This window comes from Myxine glutinosa, chromosome 1 (genome assembly GCF_964187855.1).
Source record: "Myxine glutinosa chromosome 1, kmMyxGlut1.1, whole genome shotgun sequence".
Lineage (NCBI taxonomy): Eukaryota > Metazoa > Chordata > Myxini > Myxiniformes > Myxinidae > Myxine > Myxine glutinosa.
In genome coordinates this window covers 350769353-350792427 of record NC_136261.1, presented here as the reverse complement: position 1 = coordinate 350792427, position 23075 = coordinate 350769353, and the positions used below count along the sequence as shown (strand labels likewise).

Sequence of the window (23075 nt, the reverse complement as noted above, 5' to 3'; positions counted from 1 at the left end):
TCCCTTAATTTTTCCATTTCCCGGGTGGATTTCTCCCCCTGGGCATCCATTTTGTTTTGCAACCCATTTAACCCATCTTTCAGTTCTTTCATGCTATCCCTTTGGGTGTCCATTTTGCCCCCCATTTCTTTCATTTGATTAGCCATTTGACCACCCATTTTGTCCACGTAGGCCATCATTTGCGCCACGAGTAGTGACATGTCCAAACCCGCTGGCTCGGCGGGCTCGGCTTCCGCCACCACGTGCGAGGTGCCGCCATTTTCCTTGCCAGCTGCCGCACCCTCTTCTGCTTCCTCCACTACCAACTGTCCCTGCCGGTCCTGGGTCATCAGTTCTTCCTCTACTATCCCCACTGGCATTTGGCTGCCTTGGCCAGCCTTCGTACGAATTTAATTTTGATTTTACAAACTCAATTTCGTCCACTCATAATTTTGAGCATGTGAAGCGCACTCTAGGTCCAATTATCCCATCCTGACACCAATTTGTTGTGGATCTCTCGAATCCCGTCGACGTACAGAGGGGGGGATAAACCACTTTTCCCCCTCGGGTCTTCAAGTCCACGAGGCCGAGTCGCCACTCCCGTAGCGAGCGCGGGAAAGGGTATCGGGTTGACTCCACACGTACCTTCGGTACCCACGCTGCCATGAGAACGGGGACTGGACATCGCACAAGCCATGCTAATCGAATACGCCCGAGCGGTGTGCGTATCACGTGACTCGTGCCGTTGCCTTTTATTGAACCCGATTCGAGCAGTTTTATTCGTGCGATGCTAGGTCAATAGATGGAAAGGACAGGAACGGTCAGATAGAAGAAAGGATACAGGTTTATTTACAATGTACAATGATCAGGATAAAGGGAAGGGACACAGAGCAGAGGCTTAATCAGTCTTAACTTAAAGCCCATGCACGGGCCCACTCACTCACGCAGGGAAAAGCAGGAAGAAAGGACAGTTCGCGCTCCAAACGCACCCTGGCGCCGGTCGCTCCAGGACAGCTCACCGGGCGTGGCCCTCGGATGTTCACGGCACGTATACTGGGAGCGCAGGCAAGGAGATCGGGCGTCTGTGGCTCCGGAATGGATCGTCTCCACAAGCGCATTTAATACAGCCACAGAGCGCAGGGCACAGGGAGAGTTCGTGTACAGAGGGGAGGCTTATAACAAGCAAGGCACTTCACTCGTGCTGCGACAATGTCTCTTTCTCACTGCTCAATCACCACGCTCTCAAACCACAAACTCGGGCACGAACCAACTCTCAAGCTCTGTCTCGTTCTGATGCAGGGGGCTTGGGGCAGGGTTTTATATAGCCCCTCCCTGGTCCTACCCGAATGTTCCAAGCCCCTCCTCTCGCTGCCGTTGTGAGCCACTCCCCTTGGGCTCCGATTGGCTGCTTGCGGCTTACCGGCCACTCCCCCCTGCAGCTCCTCCCTTCGGCCTTGCCAGACTTGTTCCAGGCCGAGCACATGGCATTTCAGCTCAAAGAACACCTAACTCACTGGCCTGCTCAACGCAAACTAACACAGGAAAGGAGACTATGCTTACATTTAATAAGAAATAACGGAACTAGAGCGAGGCTACATGTTGTGGTGCAACTACCTACGAGGGGGGGGGGGGGGGGGGGTTATCCTTTATTCACAAAACCGCAACAATATATATATTGCGCACTATCATATATATATATAGGGATCATATATATATATCATATATATATATACAGGGTGTCCCAACACATTAGGCTCCCCCCCCCCCCCCCCCCCTGCCCAGCCCAATGTAGGAGAGGTAGGGAGAAACCATGAATATGGGGAAAAAGCTTTATTATTCGACATCTCATGTGCACAGTTTCAAAGCTTTGCTTCAATATCTGGTGTGCCCACCGCCCGCTGACCGAACTGCCTCCAAACGCACGGGGTAGGATTCCAAGAGAGACACAAACAAGTCACGATCAAACTCCATTTCTTCGAGGACGTCAGTCAAAGCAGTGAGAAGCTCTTCCCTGGTGTTCTGGAGGCGTTGTTCAACTCTGTCCTTGAGTATCGCCCCCAAATGTTCACAGGCGTTGAGGTCAGGCGATGCTCCCGGCCACTCATCATTTCCGAAAAAAATCGACCTTGTTCGCCTTCAGAAGATTCTGGGTCGCCAGTGCGCTCATGCACGGGGCTCGGTCGTGCAGAAACGTGGTCTCCTTGATGCTGAGGACATTTTCTGGGTTCCGTAAGAACGGAATAACATGGCGGGTCAGCACAACGTCTCGGAGGTATTTGCCGTCCCATGATTGTCCTGGCTCTTTGATGACCCACATCAGCCTTTTTGCTGTGAACATCAAGAAGACGCCAACGCACCGTGCTGTCTTCGATTTCTCTCGAATCTTGAGTTCTTGTGGAATGTCATCATTGTGAAGGGCCCAAATTCTGTCGTTCTGGAAGTTGGGACATCGAGCCTCATAAATGAAAAATTCATCAGAAGGGGCCAGGAAAAGAAAATCATCAGAAGTCCACTCGGTCAAAAACTCACAAAAACCACATTCGATCCTCGACGTTCTTCTCCATCAGCTTCGGTGCTGGAATTTGGTGAAAAGCCTTTGCGCCAATGGACTGAAGGAACCTGTGGATACTTGATAAGCTCTTCTTCTTCTTCCCTCGAACCCGTTCAATCTCCTTTTGGAGCCCTCGAATGCTTTTCTTCTCCTTGGCAAGCGACTCAATGATGATATCCCTGCTTTCCTGAGACAAACATTGTGCTGTCTGTTCGGGCCGGCTGTCCATCTCGCAAACGAAGGGATCACGGTTCCAATTCCGTTTGACGAAGTCCTCAGACCTGTTCAGGTACTTGGCAACCCAGGATCGGGATATGGTTCCCGGCGTCTGATCCCTGGCGACTCGGAACGCGATAGCCATGATGCGGCATATCCACCTTTTCTTCTCGGAATCACCCGACCACGACATCACTTCACAAAATCTGCAACAGAACAAGAAAGGCTCATTAGATCATTATGAAATTTGGTATTTGAGATGTCAAATGAATGATCCTTTCCGGTATATGCCCACCATTGTACAGTGGCGACCCAGTAGAGCTGGGCAGGGGGGGGGGGGGGGCAAGGTGTTGGGAGTATATATATATATTGTTACCGACGCGGTTTTGATGTTATGATGGGCCGAGCGGATGGTCCAACCGCGACCGTTACAGGATCCCCAATTGGCCCGACTCCCCCAACGTTGACCAGATCGCACCACAGATATTCAATCGGGAAACCTCTAAAGCGACCGGAAGAGAAGGAAAAGAGAAAAAGACAGAGTACGGAGGAAGAACAGATTTATTATACACACACAAGCAAAAAGAAGGAGCGACCAAAATTATTTACAAGCAATGGATGGAAGAAGCAGTCACACAGTGAATCGTTAACTTATACTATTCAATTTACTTAACCCCAGGACAACGATTAGGACAGACGACGTTCACACTTACACGGGGGATATTGCAGGCAGGTATGGCTTGAGGTGGATTGCTGGAGAGGGAGGCAGGGTCGGAGGTAGCAGCTCTCAATTCTTCGCGTTTTTGGCGGGAAAACCCTCGGCCGCGTATCCGCTGCCGATGCTGTCGACGTCACGCGCTGGCTCGGTCACACCTGTTCCTCTCCTTCTGGTGGAGCCGTCTCCCTCCTCTCAGCACGTCTCTTCAAACCTTGTTTCCTCCCCAAGTATCTCTCCTTTGTGGTTTGGAGCGTCTCTCATCTCACAGCTCACAGCTCACAGCTCACAGCTCACAGCTCATCTCTCAGGTCCCCTCTCATGTCATCTCTCGTGTCATCTCCTGAAACAGTCCCTTCCAGTCGCTTTTATTACTCCGGGCGGAATCAAGCCGCCGGCTGCGAGGGCACGCCTACCGGGTCGCTAACCTCGGTGCTGGTTGGCTGTTAGGGCTGTCCGATTCCTCCTTTGATCATGACGACGTGCCACGCCTGTGAGTTGGCGGCTCCTACCCCCCTCTTCTCCGAGATGAGCACATGGGCCAATGGCGGCTTGCGGGATTGAACACCACTCGCACCGCTTTTGAAAGGAACTTTGGAGAGTGGAGATGATTGGGGAAATTGAAAGGGGCCTACGCTTATTTCGTTTGATACAATGCAGTCAATCTAGTGGGAAACACATATTTAGCCTACATAGAATAAGGAAATACACTATTTAAAAAGATATATCGTGGCCTGTGTGTAAGTTTCATGGAATTAACTAGGAGGACGGCTGCGACCATTATTTACATTACGAGGGTGTTACACACAACAAAACCATACTTTTCACATTCGTTACACTTCCTCCAAAATTGTTACACTTCTCAAAAACCGTTACACTTCTCAAATGGTGTTACACTTCTCAAATTCGTTACACTTCTCAAAACCGTTACACTGCACCCTCCTTTCTTCAGGTCCGTCCTCGGGCCTACAAAACTTTAACTTAGTGTGACACGTAGGTGTAATTCCCTCTACAATTAACCTGACCCTGAGTGTGACAATAGTAGGTGATAAATGTTGCTTCTGGGACACCTCCGTTTAACATGGGAAATCCCTATCTAATGTCATTTACCCCCTGTCTTTTTCAAAAATCATAAACACCTCTATTTCTCCCTCTATGAACCTATAATCCTTCTCACCTTATGAACCTATGATCCTTCTCGCCTTATGAACCTATGATTTTCTTCCTTTATGAACCTATAATCCTTCTAGCCTTATGAACCTATGATCCTTCTCACTTCCATGTAATTTTTACCCTATTCCCCCCACTACCCCCTTAATGTAGTTCCTTAGACCACTCTGCTAATGAGCCTATAAATATATTATCTCTTTCTAACTTTTTTAAGAGTTCCATTCTCCTATAGAACTCATCCCCATCAAGTATATTTATAAAGTATACAGGTTCCTTAACCTTTTGTTGTGAAAGCATAAAGTGGTATGTTTCACGGAGGGTTCTTGTTTGACCTCCTCCTCTCCCACATACCATTTTAAAATTATAATATTTATTATCCGATTGATAACCATTAAAGTTCTCACTCCACTCTAATATATTTTTCTTCCCGCCCTCCATTACCCCACTTAACAAATGAATACGTTTATCCGTCTTGAGAACCTTCTGACCAGTGATTCTCTCAACCTCTTGAATCTGATATTTTTCACATTCGTTATGTTTTCCATTTATATACCAAGGTTGATTACACCTCCACTCTTTAGTCTGGTTGATACTTGGTTCTATCATTTATATAATAGTAAAAAAGGTGGCGGTAGCCCGTTAAAATCCCGAACCCCCCCCCCTTTTAACTTATCACTTATATATATATATATCTTATATACTTATATAACCATAAGGGAGACTATCAATTCCATTTTCTAAAATAAACCTCTTATCATCAAAAGCCCCCAATGCTTTCTTATTCACCTCTTCTGAATATAATTGATGTTTATAACTTCTTATTCCATTAATCTTTCTAAACTCTTCTTTCTTTGTTGTTAAACAGTTATAATAATAATCCTTAAAGTTTATTGTTTCTTTAATGACATTTTTCTTTACACCTTTTAACTTCTTATCAGTCTTTTCAACGTTATTCACAATGTATTTATAAGCATAAGCCTTCGACCTCAATCCCACAAATTCACTCATAACATTTCCTCCCAATTCATCCTTGAACTTTCCAATCACCTTTTTATTTTTAGAAGAGAACAACTCACTCTCTGGACTGTAATTACTTGTATCATAGATATTAATGTCCTTTTTCATGTCTGAATAAACATCATCAGTATTAATTTTCAAAATAAAACTATCAGTATCCATATACAACAATGACACATTATCCTTATACTTTGATTTTAGATTAATATAAAAGTAATCATACATTAATGACTTTGACAAGTCAAGAATTGATGTTCCAATGTAAATAGGTTTGTCCATTTCAATACTCTCTTTAACCAAATGGATCGCACAAAAGTTCTCAGTAAAGACCTCAGCTCTAGTAAAACTCGGTCTATTAATTAATTTTGATGCTTGTTCCCAAGATGTTGCTAGTCTGATATTTTGTCTTTTCCTCACATTCTCCATGGTCTTACCAAAGACCGCATTATTCATCAATTTATAAAAGTCTTTCTCAAAATCTGTTTTTGACTCTGTTCTTCTTTGTGTATTAAAATCAATGTACCCCTTTAACCAATGACTTTGATTGAACTTTAGAACCCTGTGGATCTTCTCTACTCTTAGACCTTTTGATAAATATTGTCGCAAATTTCTTTGGTGTAGTACATAATTTTTCTTGTTATATAATGTAGTAAGTAATTTTTCTGTTGATTCACCTATATCAAACGATCGTTGATAATCACTCAACCATTCTTTCTTTGGACTTTCTTTCTCACAAGCAAATGGAAGATCTTTATGTTTGATATGAAGTTCTTCAGGATATTTTAAATCGACCTCAAAATAATAACCAACCTTTGAATCATCCAATTCTTTTTGTGTAGAGATACATACATCTTGTAAAACCTTTGTGTAGTCTTTTTCCTTTACCCATCTTAGTTTCCCATAAGGAAGAGCTTGAGACATTGCCCAGCCATACAAGTTGTTTGCGTCATAGTACATCAAGTAAGAACTCTCTTTCGTTGAATCATAATTTGGAAGATATTTGTTATTTGCTTTTGCGTATCTGCTCGAGCATACTTGTGAAATTCCACCTCTTTTTGCCTTTTCAATCATCAAAAGCATATCGACATCGGTTATCAAATCCAAATCTTGTTTTGTCATTTTCAACATCGCACTCCAAGCCAATCCAGGTGCTGTGTAGTAGTGAGCAGGATCCAATCCATATCCAGTGCGACAAACAGATCTAAAGGCTTCAAATACATCGGCCAATAAAAGCACATCAGTTTTGAGATACAAATCGTGATACTCACCAAGATTCTTGATGTTATATTTTTCCCAAACATTTTGTGCGTGTACATAATCTTTATCAGATATATGACTGTTGTTTAATTTGTTATCAAAATTTTCTTTTAAAGGAAGTTGTGTTTCATTGAATCTCTCAAATGAGTCCATATAGTCATAGGGGTAAATTCCCTTTTGTGTTAGAAAATCTTTATCTGAAAAATACTCTGAAAGACATGGAAACTCTTTTAGATTTTGAACCAAGTTAGCCAATGGACTTGCCATGAATTTAAATGTATCAAGAAATCTGATATGAGTAATAGGAGATGTGTGAATTGTTTTTGTGAATGAAATGTATTTCTGATCTGTGTTAGGAATTGCTGAAATGTGTCCAGATGTCTTTGAAAGTTCATTAATAAATAGATGTGTATCATAATGAGCATTGTTATGAAGAAAGACAGGAATGAAAGAGGGGAGTTGATAATTAATATTACAACTTTGATGAGCTGGACCTCTATATTTACCAGTGAGATGACAATGATCTCTAACCTTTAGACCTTCACCAATTTTTTCCTCACAAATATGACAAACATTGTTTTTTCTAAATTCCCTTTTCTGTTCACTCGTCAAGGACATTGGTTTATTAGTTTCTCTCATTATCTTGGTTAATCGGACACAGTCTTTTTCTAGTCGTTTCACAAACTCCTCTGGGGTATTTGAGCCTCTATACTCCTCTAACTTGTTATATTTATCACCAACGGATGATTTGATATAATAACAAAAACCGCAAGGAGTATGTTTTTGATATTTATTTGTGTATGAATCTTTTGGATCTGGAGAAGCAGTATCTATTTTTTCTAGAATACTTTCAAAATCAGCATATATAACAAATGGATGTTTGATCTTTTTCTTTTCATCTTTGAATGTGATATTTGAGCCTTCTTTAGGCATATTGATTACCGTTGATTTATGTTCACCACAATAATTTGAATGTTTATCTAATCTTTCTTGTGTATGGAAGAAGTTAAGACAACGCAAACAAATATATATTTTATTTGTTCTTTTACATACTTGTGGTTTTATTAATTTAGCAATATCTTTAATGTATGTATAATGTGAATTTTCCTCTGAATTAAAATATAGAAGATTAATATGAGTTTGTTTACAATTGTCAGAAAGCTTTAAAACCTGAATGCTGTTTGTTTCTGTTAGACCATAAACATTAACTGATAAATTATTTATCTTTTCAAATTTAGGAATATCATTTAAAGCCATCGGAAACTTTAGATCTTTCGTATTTAATGTATTCTCATATTTTTTATAATGAGATACTCTTTCATCATGAAAATGTGGAGGATGTAAGTGTGCTAGAATAGACCAGAGAAAACATTTATTGTCTTTATTTTTGATATTGATAACTGCTTTTCTATTTTTGATAACACTGGGTAAATCAATGTAGGAAGAAGCTTTTAGAGGATCTGATTTAAGAATATGAATGTCTATGTAAATAATTTTTCCTATATTGAATCCACTTCCTACGATTGAATTATCCACATCTTGCTCTTGTTTAATAAGTTCATCATAGACTCCTGATGTTTTAAAATCTTGATATGAAGATATAAAGTGTGGCTCAGTTCTCATGTATGGTGTATCTATAACTCCTTCGTCCTTTGTCATTTCTAATTTTACTCCCATATAAAATTTAAGTGGTTTCATTTCTTTTAGTGTTTTTTCAATCAACGTTTGAACAGCAGGTTTAACTATTTCTACAGCATCAACTATAGACTCTGGTTCAGGAGGTTTGAAGTTAAAGACTCTTATTTTAATATGTTCTTTGAATGCGCCATCAGAGTTTTTAGTTGTGATAAAATTTGATAAATGTAGAATTGTTTTAAGATGTATTTCGAAGCCTTTCTTGAGGATATTTTTATTACATGCAGAACAGTGTTTTGTTTCCTTCTGAATAGGAGATAGTAGGTGAAGTAGATTAAATGTGTGTTTGTTAGTTTTAAGGTGTCTTTTGTATTGTTTATATTCTTGTTCACAAACATCGCAATACGTTGCTTTGATCATATTTATTTATATAGTAAAATTATACTTAAAACAAAGTGCCTTTTTTAGAGGCTTTTTAAAAGATGAAACTGTGCTTAAAGTAAACACCTTTGAGCTTTTCAACTCGTTTTATGTATATAACTTTACTTAAAGTAAAACACCTTTGAGTTTTTCAACTCGTTTTATGTATATAACTTTACTTAAAGTAAAATACCTTTGAGCTTTTCAACTCGTTTTATGTATATAACTTTACTTAAAGTAAAACACCTTTGAGCTTTTCAACTCGTTTTATGTATATAACTTTACTTAAAGTAAAACACCTTTGAGCTTTTCAACTCGTTTTATGTATATAACTTTACTTAAAGTAAAACACCTTTGAGCTTTTCAACTCGTTTTATGTATATAACTTTACTTAAAGTAAAACACCTTTGAGCTTTTCAACTCGTTTTATGTATATAACTTTACTTAAAGTAAAACACCTTTGAGCTTTTCAACTCGTTTTATGTATATAACTTTACTTAAAGTAAAACACCTTTGAGCTTTTCAACACGTTTTATGTATATAACTTTACTTAAAGTAAAGCGTCTATGTATTAGCCAGAAAGTTTAGATACTCTAGTTCATCAATTTCAATTTCACTATCTGAGTCATCAATAAAGCTACTCTCATAACTATCATTTGAACACAAACTATTAGTATCATAACTATCTTCAGATCCTAGACTCTCAGTATAATAACTCTCAGAGTATTGACTGTTAATATCACTCATTTACATACCATTAAACTTCCATCAATATCTATATATTTTCTTTCATTAGAACTAATAACCACAATATTTTTTACATTAAATGTTATTTTCAAATAATCTCTAATAATCAGAGTACGGAATGATAGTTCACCACTAATATTCATATTATTAATTTCACCCACATCTTTGGGTCTATTAAAGAATATACAAATGTTTCCTCTAGAATCGTTGATGGTCTTATCATTCATTTTCAAAGCTTCTTTATCAATGACCTTTTCAAGCTTTGAGTAAATTGTTAGTAGTAGTGGAGAAACTTTTGTCAAATTTACTTTAATAGAGTTATTAATTAACATAGCTTGTCCTGTAAATTTAATAAAAGGACACATGTTATTCTCCATTATGGGTTTAATCCAAAAATTTCCATATTTATCTTTGTTCAATTTAACATCTTTGACATATTTTTCTATATCTTCCACCGAAGTAGAGATTGATTGAAATTTGTCTTTTGTGTTTTGAAACATTGTATTTATTAGCTAATAAATTTGCGTTTAGTTTAAGTAAAGTTATATACATAAAACGAGTTGAAAAGCTCAAAGGTGTTTTACTTTAAGCACAGTTTCATCTTTAAAAAAGCCTCTAAAAAAGGCACTTTGTTTTAAGTATAATTTTACTTTATAAATATGATAAATTCTGAAGGATATTTAGAATTTCCAGACTCTCCATATGATAAATTAGAGAATTGTCCGGCTTGTGGTAGAGTGGGGCTTAATACAGAATCAGAAGCATATAAACAATGTATTTTCTGTGATTATCTTCTAATTAATGATAATAAAAAATATAGAAAAATATATAACTCTTTTAAATTAGAACCAAAAATGAATTACTTTACAAGATTAATAAGAGAGATGAATGTTAAGTATTATGGTGATAATACACCATTTCTTACAAGGGAAGAGACTATTTGTATTGAGGAAATGTATAAGGGTTTAATGATATTTATTATTCAAAATAATTTTAATGGAAATGTTAATACAAGATACTATATAAACAAAATAATGGATTATTTTGAAATTAAACCTGAACTCAGGATAAAATATAGAGTTTCTCAAAAAACCCTAAAAAAAAGTTAGATGACTTGTTTTCCAAATATATAAATGAATGATTTTTTACCTGTTTGGGAAAATAAGATAAAATTTAATAACCATAAAAATCTTCCAAATTCATTGAGATGTCTAATAGTCGGTTCAAGCGGATGTGGAAAAACCTGTTTACTTTTAAAGATGCTCCTTAGTCCTAATTTTTTAGATTATGATAATTTAATAATTTTTACAAAGTCAAGTTTTCAACCTGAGTATCAACTACTCTCACAGGGTTTTAATGCGGGTCTTAAAAAGGAAGACATTATCGGTTTATTTAAACTTCAAAACAAACTAAATGATTATAATATTGAAGATATAATACAATTATTTTGTGATACACAGAAATCAAAATCGAAACCAAAACCCATAACTTGTATTCTCAGTGATAATACGGATGATATACCTTCACCTCAAGATTTAGATAAATCAAAAAAGAACCTCGTTATCTTTGATGATTGTGTTAATGAGAGAAACCAAACAGTAATGGATAGCTACTATACAAGAGGGAGACATTCTTCTTGTAATTGTATTTATCTTAGTCAGTCATATTTTCAACTCCCTCGGCGCTCAATAAGAAACAATGCTAATACTTTTATTTTATTTAAGTTAAATTCAATAGATACAAATAATTTTTGGAGAGATAATTGTTCTACATTACGTAGTAAGAAGGAATTTGAAAATAATATGAAACACACGATTGGAAAATATAAATATATTGTTGTGAAACAAGATGAGATACTAAATGATATTTTTCAATAAATAAATACAGAAAATGAATACCGAAGAAAGAGTAAGAAAGTTTAAAGAACATCAAGAGTTGGTTTCAAAAGTTGTAAAGCAACAGGAAGACATAAAGAAGAAAAGGAGACAGAAACTAACTGGTGAAGAAGCCTTTGAAAGAAAACAAGAGAAATTTTTTAAACCACTTTTAAAAACTCAACAAACGATTTCACCTACAGTTCCCACGGTAGAATTTACTCCAAAAAAATTTCAAATGCTCAAAGATTTTAGTCAAATGACAGAGCAAGAACTTGGAGAATTAGAATATGATGATGAAGGATTATTTCGGCATCTTGAGAAGGTAAATAAACTTTCCAATTATATTGTAGAAGCTCTTCAAAACAATGAATATTTGAAGGGTTCAAAAACCAGAGCAGGTCTCATTCCAACAGAAGAACCAGCACAGTTCCATCTTGTGAAAGAAAAGTTATTGATATTTAATGATAAATTGGTGTTCTTAAGTTCTGACCAACCAAATGTTGAATTAACCCCAAGATTAATGTTTCTTCTAACAAAAGATGGACATTCTAATTCACCTTATTTTGATGAACCGCTTGATATGGAAAGAGAGGAAGATAGAGAGTATATTGAGTTGCTAAACGCACTTGATTATGGAGTTTCTGTTGCTGGTAAAAGTAAGAAGAATGAGAAGGAGAAACATATTATTGATGCTTTAAGTAAGCTTGGTTCGGGTGTTAGTTTTCTTCCAAATGACCCATCACAATTAGTTAATAGGTTATTATTGTTGTTAGGTAGTAAGAAGGCTGGAAACAACAATTGTTTTAATGAAGCATCCGCCATTTTAGATCAGTTGATGAATATGAAAATAATTAATAAATGTCAATACAAAGATATTTTATTAGATATTAAATAAGATGAGAAGCACAATTCTTAGTTTTAATTTCACAACGAGTGATTACACAGCTTCATTCCCTTACCCACTACAACTTGACCCCAAAAAAGAATATGAGGCTTCTTTGTTGTCAATGGAGACTTACAATACCCTTTTTAATATCACAGAGAAAAACAACAAGTTTAGTTATAATCCAGGAAGTGGATATAAAACTATAACCGTTTCACCCGGTGCTTACGAGATTTCTCAAATATCTTCAGAAGTCTCTCGCCTTATGAAAGAAAAAGGTGATGAACCAAAAAATATTGTAATAGATATTCAAAAACACACTTCAAAATCAACTATTAAACTTAAAAATAATTATAAAGTTGATTTCACCATTGAAAAATCGTTTAGAGAGCTATTGGGTTTCTCTTCAAAAAAGGTTGAAACTAACGGAACGTTTTACAGTGATAATGTCATTCAAATATCCTCCGGTATAAATTCAGTATTAATTCATTGTGATTTGATTGATGGTGCTTATAACGATGGAATAAGAACAAATACAATATTTTCATTCAGCGCATACTCAACCCCGATTGGTTATAAATTTAATATGGAACCAAAAAATCTTGTCTATTTACCTGTGTCAGGAAAAACCATATACAGAGTAAATTTTAGGATAACTGATCAAGATAATCGTATGATATCCTTTAATGATGAAATTATATCCATCAGAATTCACCTACGTGAAGTTTTTCAATAAATAAATAATGGTTATTGTGAGAAAACACGAGTTGGGAAAATATAAAATAATTACAGGGGATGGGATGTTCCTTTCACCATACTATAAGGGTGAAGGTATGTTTCTTGGGAGAGGATACTATAAACCAAAGAGACAACGGGGTGTGGGACATCAATTTAGAAATAAAGGAGATGGGATAATTGATACTCTAATGGGTATTGGTTCAACCATCCTTAAACATAAAGACCTAATTGGTTCAACTGCTTCAGCCGTGGGCTCAGTTGCGGGTGCTATAAAGAGTATAAAAGATGCTCAAAAGGAGTCTCATAAATTACAAGCAATCAAAGAAATTAAAAAAGGTAAAACTCAACTATCTTCACAAGAACGACAAAAAATCATTAAAATACTTGGGTCAGGGTTTCAACGATTTTAATGCTATATAAATACAAGTATGGAAGCGATTGATAGTATCTATGATTTGGATGATACGATTATCATTTCAAACTCTACTAAAAAGGAAGACTATTTTAAGGTAAATGCTATAACAGGAACAGACTGGAATTCAAACGGAACAAAAAGTTTTGAAATAAATAATCAACAAACTTACTTGAATATAGCTGATAGTTTCTTGCTGTGTAAATTTAAATTCACTAAGGCTGCGAATAATACTAATGCTACACTCGTAAATGATTTCTTCTGGAAAATGTTTGATAGTGTCCGCCTGTATATTGGAACACAAGAGGTTGAAGCGGTTGATTATGTCTCTGCTATATCTGAAATGATGAAATTTACACTATATTCGTTTAGTGATAGAATGGGTAAGGGAGCTGTTGAAGGTTTTATTCCTGATATGTCAACGGGAACAAATGCTGACCCTGGTTATAGTCAAAGGAAGTCAATGTATAATGATGATACAAAAGCAGAGAATAGTTTTACGGTAGCAGTACCTCTGAAAGGTATATTTGGATTTTGTGATTATGATAAAGTTTTGTATGGGCTTAAAATTAGATTTCAACTACAAAGGAATGATAATGTAAATAGGTTGCTTTTTGGGGATGAAAATGCTTTTGGAGAAAATAATAAATTTGTTATTAATGATTTGTGTTGGTATATCAGTGAATATACTCCTAATCTTAAAACGGAAGAGATGTTAAATAGAAGACTTAACTCAAAGAAACCGCTAAATGTATCATACCTTAAAAGAAGATGTCAACACGTTAAACTGGAACACACTACCTACACTTGGAATTTGGGTGTTCTTGAAGGAAAGCCACGATACCTATGGCTCATTTTTAAGAAACCAGATGGAGAGGACGGTACTAATAAGAATAATGCCCTGAGTGATAATGCTAAGGTGAAACAACTTCGGGTTTCTCTTGATGGGACATTTTATCCGCGAGATAGATTGGAAATTGATTGGGAAAAAAATGATTATGCGGAAGCCTACAAGTCTTACCAAAAGGTGTGTGAAAGCAACGGTAATAATGAACCTATTTTGGATATGGTTGCGTTTCAAAAACTTTATACAATCTACACAATTGACCTGAGTTCTCAAAAGGAAACTATAAAGTCTAATAGAGTGGATACTTCTCTATACATTGAAAGAGGAGAGAATGAAGAAGTTGATGCTTATTGTTTGCTTTTGGAGGAAACAGAATTACAGATTAATACAGATAATGGTGTTATGATTAATATCACATAGGTTTTTTCTCATAAATAAATGGTAGGGGTATATGTTAATCAAATCAATCTTGATAAATTAACATCTTGTATTCAAAATCAAAAGCCTTGTATTATTAATGTTAATACATTTCAAAGAAAAGGAGCAGTAAGAATTGATGTTTTACTCACAAGAGAGCAGGTGAAAACACTAAATGATGCTGGATCACTTAAAATTAAAATGACAAAACCTATGTTAAAGAAATATTCAATAGACGAGTCAAGAGGAGGATTTCTCCCATTTCTAATTCCTTTATTTGCTGGTTTAAGTGCGGCGGGAGCATTGACTGGTGGTATTTCAGCAGCGATAAAAACTGCTAACGAAAGGAAGGCACAACTAAAAGCTCAAAAAGAATTGGAAAGACATAACAAGGAGTTGGAGAAACAAATTAGTGGAAGTGGTGTAATTGTAGATTTTGCTCAAAAACTTGAAAGTCTACCTGATAAAGCTAGATTGTTAGTTGGAGATATGCTTTCCTCTATCGCTCAAGCGGGTGTTAAACTAACTAAACGGGGTAATGGATTGTATCTTTCTCATAAATAAATGGATAAATGGTTTAAACAATTTGGAAAGAATACAACGTCAAATATAGAACTAGCTAAGTATTGTAAAACACTAAAAATTGATAATGTGGTTATTTGTATGAGAGATGAATTAATACATATAAATAAGAATACAAAGAATATTATTATGAATTTAGACACACAGAATGGTTCTCATTGGGTTTGTATTCATAATAGTCAGGATAAATATTATTTTGATAGTTATGGTATGCCACCACCTGTTGAAGTAATACAATTCTTACAGAATGGTGTTTATCAAACATTTCAAGTTCAAGAAATTAATTCTAAATGTTGTGGTCAATTATGTTTATATGTATTATTTCAACTCAACAATAATGAAAATTTTTATGATATCATTTTTAATCTAATATAAATGACTTATGTTGGAAAAGATGGTTCTATCTTTGGAAAATCCTCTCAGGATATTGATTTATCAAATTATTATACAAAGGCACAGGCTGAACGACAAAAATATAGTGTAAGTAAAAATATTAATATGAAGAATACTTATAAATTAATCAATTATCCAAACCCTACAGATGCGAATGACTTAATTAGATTAAGTGATTTATCACAATATATATTTTTAAAGAAAACAGCACGTTTTGTTAAACAAGTAAAATTTACAACCACAACACCTGGTTATACTGACCATACACCTTTCCTCATTGAATTTAACTACCTGCTTACAATTGAATTTTATAAAGAAGGACATTTAGTTAATATGCGAATTAATAAATGGGGGTATGATATGCCTGATTTAGGGTATAATTGGTCTTTTTCAATAAACATAGAAGACCTACATGATTTAAATCAGTCTCGTAAAGAAGAATATTATCCACTTGGTGAAGATAAGGATTGATGTGGAAGTACAATTAGTAAACAACAAATACGTGATTTTAAGAAAAGAAAAATATATGATAGTATAGCGATGGTTCGCATGACAAAGAAGGAAGGTAATGAGATAAGGATAGAAAGCCGAGGAATACAAACCGATTTGGTAGTGGGAAGATGGGGTGGTATTACCTGTCATAATATTAATCTCACATATATTTCTGATACATAAATGGCAGGAAGAAGACTACAAGAGAATTATAATTTTTGTATTCAAGGATACCTACAAGAAAAGGGTGCTCGGTATTACATACCTTATGATTTGGAGCATATACATGGGAATTTTGTCATTAAAAACTGGCCTTATACTGATATTGTTAAACCCACAAATAGAGACTTGTTTAAAATATTAAATAAAAATGAACTTCTCAAAGTTATGAAATATAAAACTCTTTTAGAAATCGTCAACAAATCTTATTGGTATCCTATTATGAGAAAAATAATTATAGATACAAGAATATCTCAAAATCCAGATGAGTATATGTATAATATTCTTTGGGGTTCAAACTCAAGGGTAGCAAGGGATGAGGAAGGAGTTGAAGAAGAGAAGGAGGAAAGAGAGAAAAAGGAGAAGGAGGAAAGGGAGAAAAAGGAGACGGAGGAAAGGGAGAAAAAGGAGAAGGAGGAGAGGGAGAAAAAGGAGAAGGATGAAAGGGAGAAAAAGGAGAAGGAGGAGAGGGAGGAAAGAGAGAGGGTGGAAAAATATAAAAATATGACCATTCCTGAGATTAATGAAAGATTGAAGGTATTACGGCAAATAAATAAATCTCAACGCACTGAAGAGGAAAATAAAGAATTAATGACTCTTCCGAACTTATTGGTTTTTAAATTTGCTATAATGAATTCAGAGCGCAGATATACAACATATAGTTGATGATGTTGGTGTTATTGACTTTAGTTAGTTTTATTTGTAAATAAATGGAGGAGAGAGTGAAGCCATTTCTAAGGATTCTTTATGTTTTAAAAATCAAGATAGAAATGTATATGTTGAAAACCAAAAAGGTTTTGGCACTATGTAGAACTTTTTCTCATAAATAAATATGAGTTATTGTCTCAAATGTAAAAAGAAAACTAAATCTAAAAATATCTCTTATGTTAAAGCTAAAAATAATAGAGTTTATCAAAAAGGAATATGTCAAGTGTGTGGCTCTAAAAAGTGTCAATTCATCTCTCCTAAAAGTGGAGGAGACATACAAAAGTTTTTGTCAGGTAGCAAATTTACAACAACTGGAATTCCAGGGGAATTACACCTTCCAGGGTATTCTTTCTGTGGCCCAGGAACAAACTTGGATAAAAGATTAGATGAGGCTGACAATCCTAAACCTTGGTCTAAACCTACAAATAGGGTTGATGAAGTGTGTATGAAGCATGATATTGCTTATGGGAAAACCACTACATTGACTGAAAAACATAAAGCCGACAGAGAAATGTTGTATAATTTGTCTTTGATACAAAATCCAACGTTGAGAGAGAAAGTTGATAGGTTTATTGTGAGAAATTTGATAAATGCTAAATTGAAACTTGGCCTTGGTTATTCACCCTCAAAAAACTATTAGGCTCTCATGATGTCATCAAGACTGAGGAGCTTTTGGCTGATGAATTACATAAACCTATAATCACAAAGTTTAAAAGAAGGAAAGTTTATTCTAAATACACCGACCACATATGGTCCGCTGATTTAATCGAACTAAAAAATGATAAGGGATACAAGTATGCTTTAACCGTTATTGATTTGAGGAGTAGATTTGCTTGGGTTGTTCCTTTGAAAAACAAGAGAGGTTATACTCTGAAGTTAGCCTTCCAACAGATATTTAATAAAAGTAAAAGAAAACCAAAGAAACTGTGGACCGATGAGGGAACAGAGTTCTATAACAAAATATTTATGAAATTTCTTAAGGGGGAGGGTATTAAATTATACAGCACCTTTAATGAAGGAAAAGCAGTTGTTATTGAGCGTTTTAATCGTACTTTAAAAGAGAAATTATATAAAAAATTCACACAACTCGGTTCCCAAAAATGGGTGTATTTTATTCAGGATATTGTAGATAATTACAATAATACAGTTCATTCATCAACAAAATCAAAACCATCAGAAACATTTACAAAATTAGAATATGAAAAGGAGATTAATTTGAGAAAGCCCAAGTTCAAAGTTGGTGATATTGTAAGAATATACAGATGGAAAAGTCATTTTGAGAAAGGTTATACAAAGAGATGGACTAATGAATTATTCAAAATCGTTGATGTAATGGATACTATGCCTTGGACTTACAAATTATATGATATGAATTGGGAAGAAATCTTGGGTTCATTTTACTCACAAGAATTACAAAAAACAAAACTGATAATTCATTAAACAACAACCATCCATACTTTCATCCACCCAGATTAGCTAATTTAATTAGTAGTAATAAAAAAAATTAAATAAATAAATAAAAATCATAAGCCACACCCACACAGACCCCACCCACAAACCCCGCCCACACAGACCCCACCCACACAGACCACACCCACACAGACCACACCCACACAGACCCCGCCCACACATAAGAAAGCATTGGGGGCTTTTGATGATGAGGTTTATTTTATAAAATGGAATTGATAGTCTCCCTTATGGTTATATAAGTATATAAGTGATAAGATATAAGTGATAAGATATAAGTGATAAGATATATGTGATAAGATATATAAGTGATAAGATATATATATAAGTGATAAGTTAAAAAGGGGGGTTAGGGATTTTAACGGGCTACCGCCACCTTTTTTACTATTATATAAATGATAGAACCAAGTATCAACCAGACTAAAGAGTGGAGGTGTAATCAACCTTGGTATATAAATGGAAAACATAACGAATGTGAAAAATATCAGATTCAAGAGGTTGAGAGAATCACTGGTCAGAAGGTTCTCAAGACGGATAAACGTATTCATTTGTTAAGTGGGGTAATGGAGGGCGGGAAGAAAAATATATTAGAGTGGAGTGAGAACTTTAATGGTTATCAATCGGATAATAAATATTATAATTTTAAAATGGTATGTGGGAGAGGAGGAGGTCAAACAAGAACCCTCCGTGAAACATACCACTTTATGCTTTCACAACAAAAGGTTAAGGAACCTGTATACTTTATAAATATACTTGATGGGGATGAGTTCTATAGGAGAATGGAACTCTTAAAAAAGTTAGAAAGAGATAATATATTTATAGGCTCATTAGCAGAGTGGTCTAAGGAACTACATTAAGGGGGTAGTGGGGGGAATAGGGTAAAAATTACATGGAAGTGAGAAGGATCATAGGTTCATAAGGCTAGAAGGATTATAGGTTCATAAAGGAAGAAAATCATAGGTTCATAAGGCGAGAAGGATCATAGGTTCATAAGGTGAGAAGGATTATAGGTTCATAGAGGGAGAAATAGAGGTGTTTATGATTTTTGAAAAAGACAGGGGGTAAATGACATTAGATAGGGATTTCCCATGTTAAACGGAGGTGTCCCAGAAGCAACATTTATCACCTACTGACAATCTTAAAACACCAATAAGTATGTCCCCCTATTGCATTGCACCCTGTCTAACAGACTCAAGCCCACAACTAACCGAATTACGGAATTGTTTTCAAACTATACATTTACGGTGGGGAGCATTATTTACAGTAACGTTATTTCTTATTTACAACGCAACCCAGGACCTGTGTTTTTTTTCCTTTTTAGGGAACAAGAAAAAGAAATTCCTGTTGGGAGGGAGGAGACAGCACGCATTGCATCGATGCACCAGTACCAATACCACCAAAGCACCCAAAAGCACCACAAAGCACCAAAAGCACCACTAAGCACCAAAAGCACCACTCGGTGCACAGTCACCACGGTTCATAATAAAAACAACAAAACAACTGGTGGTGGTCTTCTCTTTCTCTGCTGGGCCGATGTTCTTCCCGACGTCTTCTGGCTTCATGCGGCCTACTTGGAAATAATAAAAAGCACAACTTGTGTTCGTTTTTATTTAGGGCCTCAGGGGCCAACTAAGGGTGGTCCACCTGTTTGGCATAGGTGCCACCTTACCGAGGTCCGCAAGCAAGATTCCCTGGCCACTATGGCCGGTCTCCAACAGAGGTGCCCTGCCCCAGAACCTGGGGTCCATCAAGTGGTACTTGGCCGCAGATCAGCGGTCCATAAAGTGGTACATCAACGCAATGCATGCTGGTTCTGAGGATCTCGTGCGCACAATGGCCATCTCACGCACGCTCCCCTCGGCACCCAATGGCGCACAGGTCCTCAAGTGGGAGACAAAAGGGGGGAAGACAAATGAGCGTGGGGTAAGGTCACAAGGGTACACATCAATAAAGGCAATGCAGGGTGAAGTGCGTACGGAGAGCGAAGTGAGAAAAACTCGTCCCTACCGTACATCACCCCCCCCTGTCACCTACACTACCCTTGCCCTTACCCCATATTTACAAGAATTTACACCTTTACAAATTCGTCACTACGTCTTGTCTTCCCCATCTTTCCCTTCTACACCAAATTCGTCTCCAATCCCTCTACTTCAAAATTTGCCATCACCAATTCATCATCAATCCTCATAAGGAGGGAGAGATGGAATTACGCACAATGTCACACCCACGTCATGATGCGTCTCACATTCCAAACATCTGCACAATAAAAAATAATCAAAACATGGCATGGTGTGGAGTACCTGTCACCTCAGGTGAGTGGATGCAGATGGTGCGAGGAGACTTCATCCTAACTACTTTCTAAATGACATTAACACACTTTACACTACCCGGGGTCTTTCCCTGCCAATCCATTGGCCAGCTTACACTATGGGTTCTAAAAACCAATTCCCATTGACCAAACTGTGGTGCTTCTCAATTTGGGGTCTCACTCCCCCGATTCATCTCCCGGTGCCCTCGCACAATTTCTGGGCTGCGACGTGTAGCTCTCCCAGCAGGTCTACCCACCTGCACACCTCCACCACTGCAGTTGCCACCCGAGCTTACCTAGCTCCTCACCCTAACCTAACTAACTGGGGACAGCCCCTCCTGGCTCTGTCACCCCACTCGGTGCCCTCTGGCACTGGGCTACCCGGGTCCGTCCTCCGGATCCTCGGGCCCCATCCACAACTACCGGCTCCCAGAGCCCACCTGCGGTCTCACCTGGCCGACATCCTCACAGTGGTGGAGCGCCCAACCAACTACACACACTAACAGGCTACACGCCCAGCCATTTCCACAACACTAATGCACCCATCCAAAGACTATTCTTTCACCCGCACCACAGATGCCAATATCCAACCACAATTTACCTGTACCCTCTACCTAACACTTACTCTACCCGCCCCGGGTATCCGTGATGGGGGTCCACTCTTCCCCCATTCACACCTTCGCACCATCCACTCCACTCCACAATTTCCACCATACTCACTCCACGACCATCCATTCCAATACTCCATTTATTCCACACTACCATTCTCCATACCTGTTGTTGCACACCTGTGCCCTCACACCTGGTGCCACCTGCACCCTCCTTTCTTCCTGGACCATTTGGTCATCACAATACACATCACCATCACTCACTCATACACTGCTCCATACACCTGTTCAGTTGCACACCTGTGCAATCACACCTGTTCAATTCTCAAACACACGGCATCATCTCATCTAACTACTCCCCTCTAAAACTTGCGCTTCCCAGTCGTCCCTTTAAACTATTGCGCTCCCACGTCATTATCATCCACGCTAATCTACCTGCGTCCCCACTACAGGTATCAGTCACTAACTAACCTTAACGTCACCTAATGTCCTCTTCTAGGTCCCTACACACAATATCCTAACCCACCCGGGCTAGTTTTCACTGCCATACACCCCATAAGCTAGTGCTCCTTTGCCCCCCCCTTTGAGGGATGACAGAGTTGCCATCCCACCACATGGGGGGCGTTCCCACTTTCAATTTTGCTCGTCCAAATTCCAACCAATTCAAAAATTTTCCATTTACTGCCAATTCTACCCACTATTATAAATTTCGTATCAAATCACGATCACTATCACTATCACCATCATCACAGTCCACTATATCCTAGCCTCGGTGCGTCGTGACATCATTAAACTCGGTTCGTAAAGCCGAGCAATGAATTCGGGTGGTTTGGTCACCTGCAGGTTGAATCCGTCCGGCTTTCGGTTCAAGGGAGGTGGTTTGGTTGGGCCGAGATTCCACGCACCATCTCGGCGCGGCACCTTGCGGTTCCGGGCCCGATGGCTCAATCTCCCCCGGTCTGAACCCCGTCCCCACGAGGGGGCACCGTTCCGCTTCCTCCCACTCGCCCTTGAACCGGACCGGTCGCCTCGCCCGCCAAGGCCCGGACTCGACCATGTGGGGCGGGGCCAAGCCCGAATCGGCAACGACGCTTCGAAGAGAAGTGACGCAGCATCGACCCGCGCCGGGCCTCGCACCCAACAAAGCACCCCGCGCCCCGAGCGCTCGCCTCGGCTATCCGTCGCCCTAACCGCTAACCCGGTTACCGTCGATGCTTCACTTGCATGCTCACACGCATACGCTACCCCTTTCACCCTCACAAAACCCGGCGTTCCAACGCCGTCCGTACATTCCACCAACGCTCTCTCTGTTACACACCACACCTCTCGCGCACAGTCTTGCGCACACTTCGGTCCACTCCTCTCCTCCGTTACGTCCTCCGTAACACTCACCATGGGCGTGCACTCTTGCATCCAC

General features: G+C 37.9%; 1 long non-coding RNA gene across 1 annotated transcript in view; it reads left to right on the top strand.

Moving 5' to 3' along the window:
• The window catches only part of LOC137413496 (uncharacterized), a 164308-nt gene extending 144157 nt beyond the window's left edge, over window positions 1–20151 (top strand). The window contains exon 3 of the long non-coding RNA XR_013621820.1: window positions 20064–20151. This is a non-coding gene — a long non-coding RNA (uncharacterized LOC137413496). The remainder of the gene's footprint in view (window positions 1–20063) is intronic.
• The last annotated feature ends 2924 nt before the right edge of the window (window positions 20152–23075 follow it).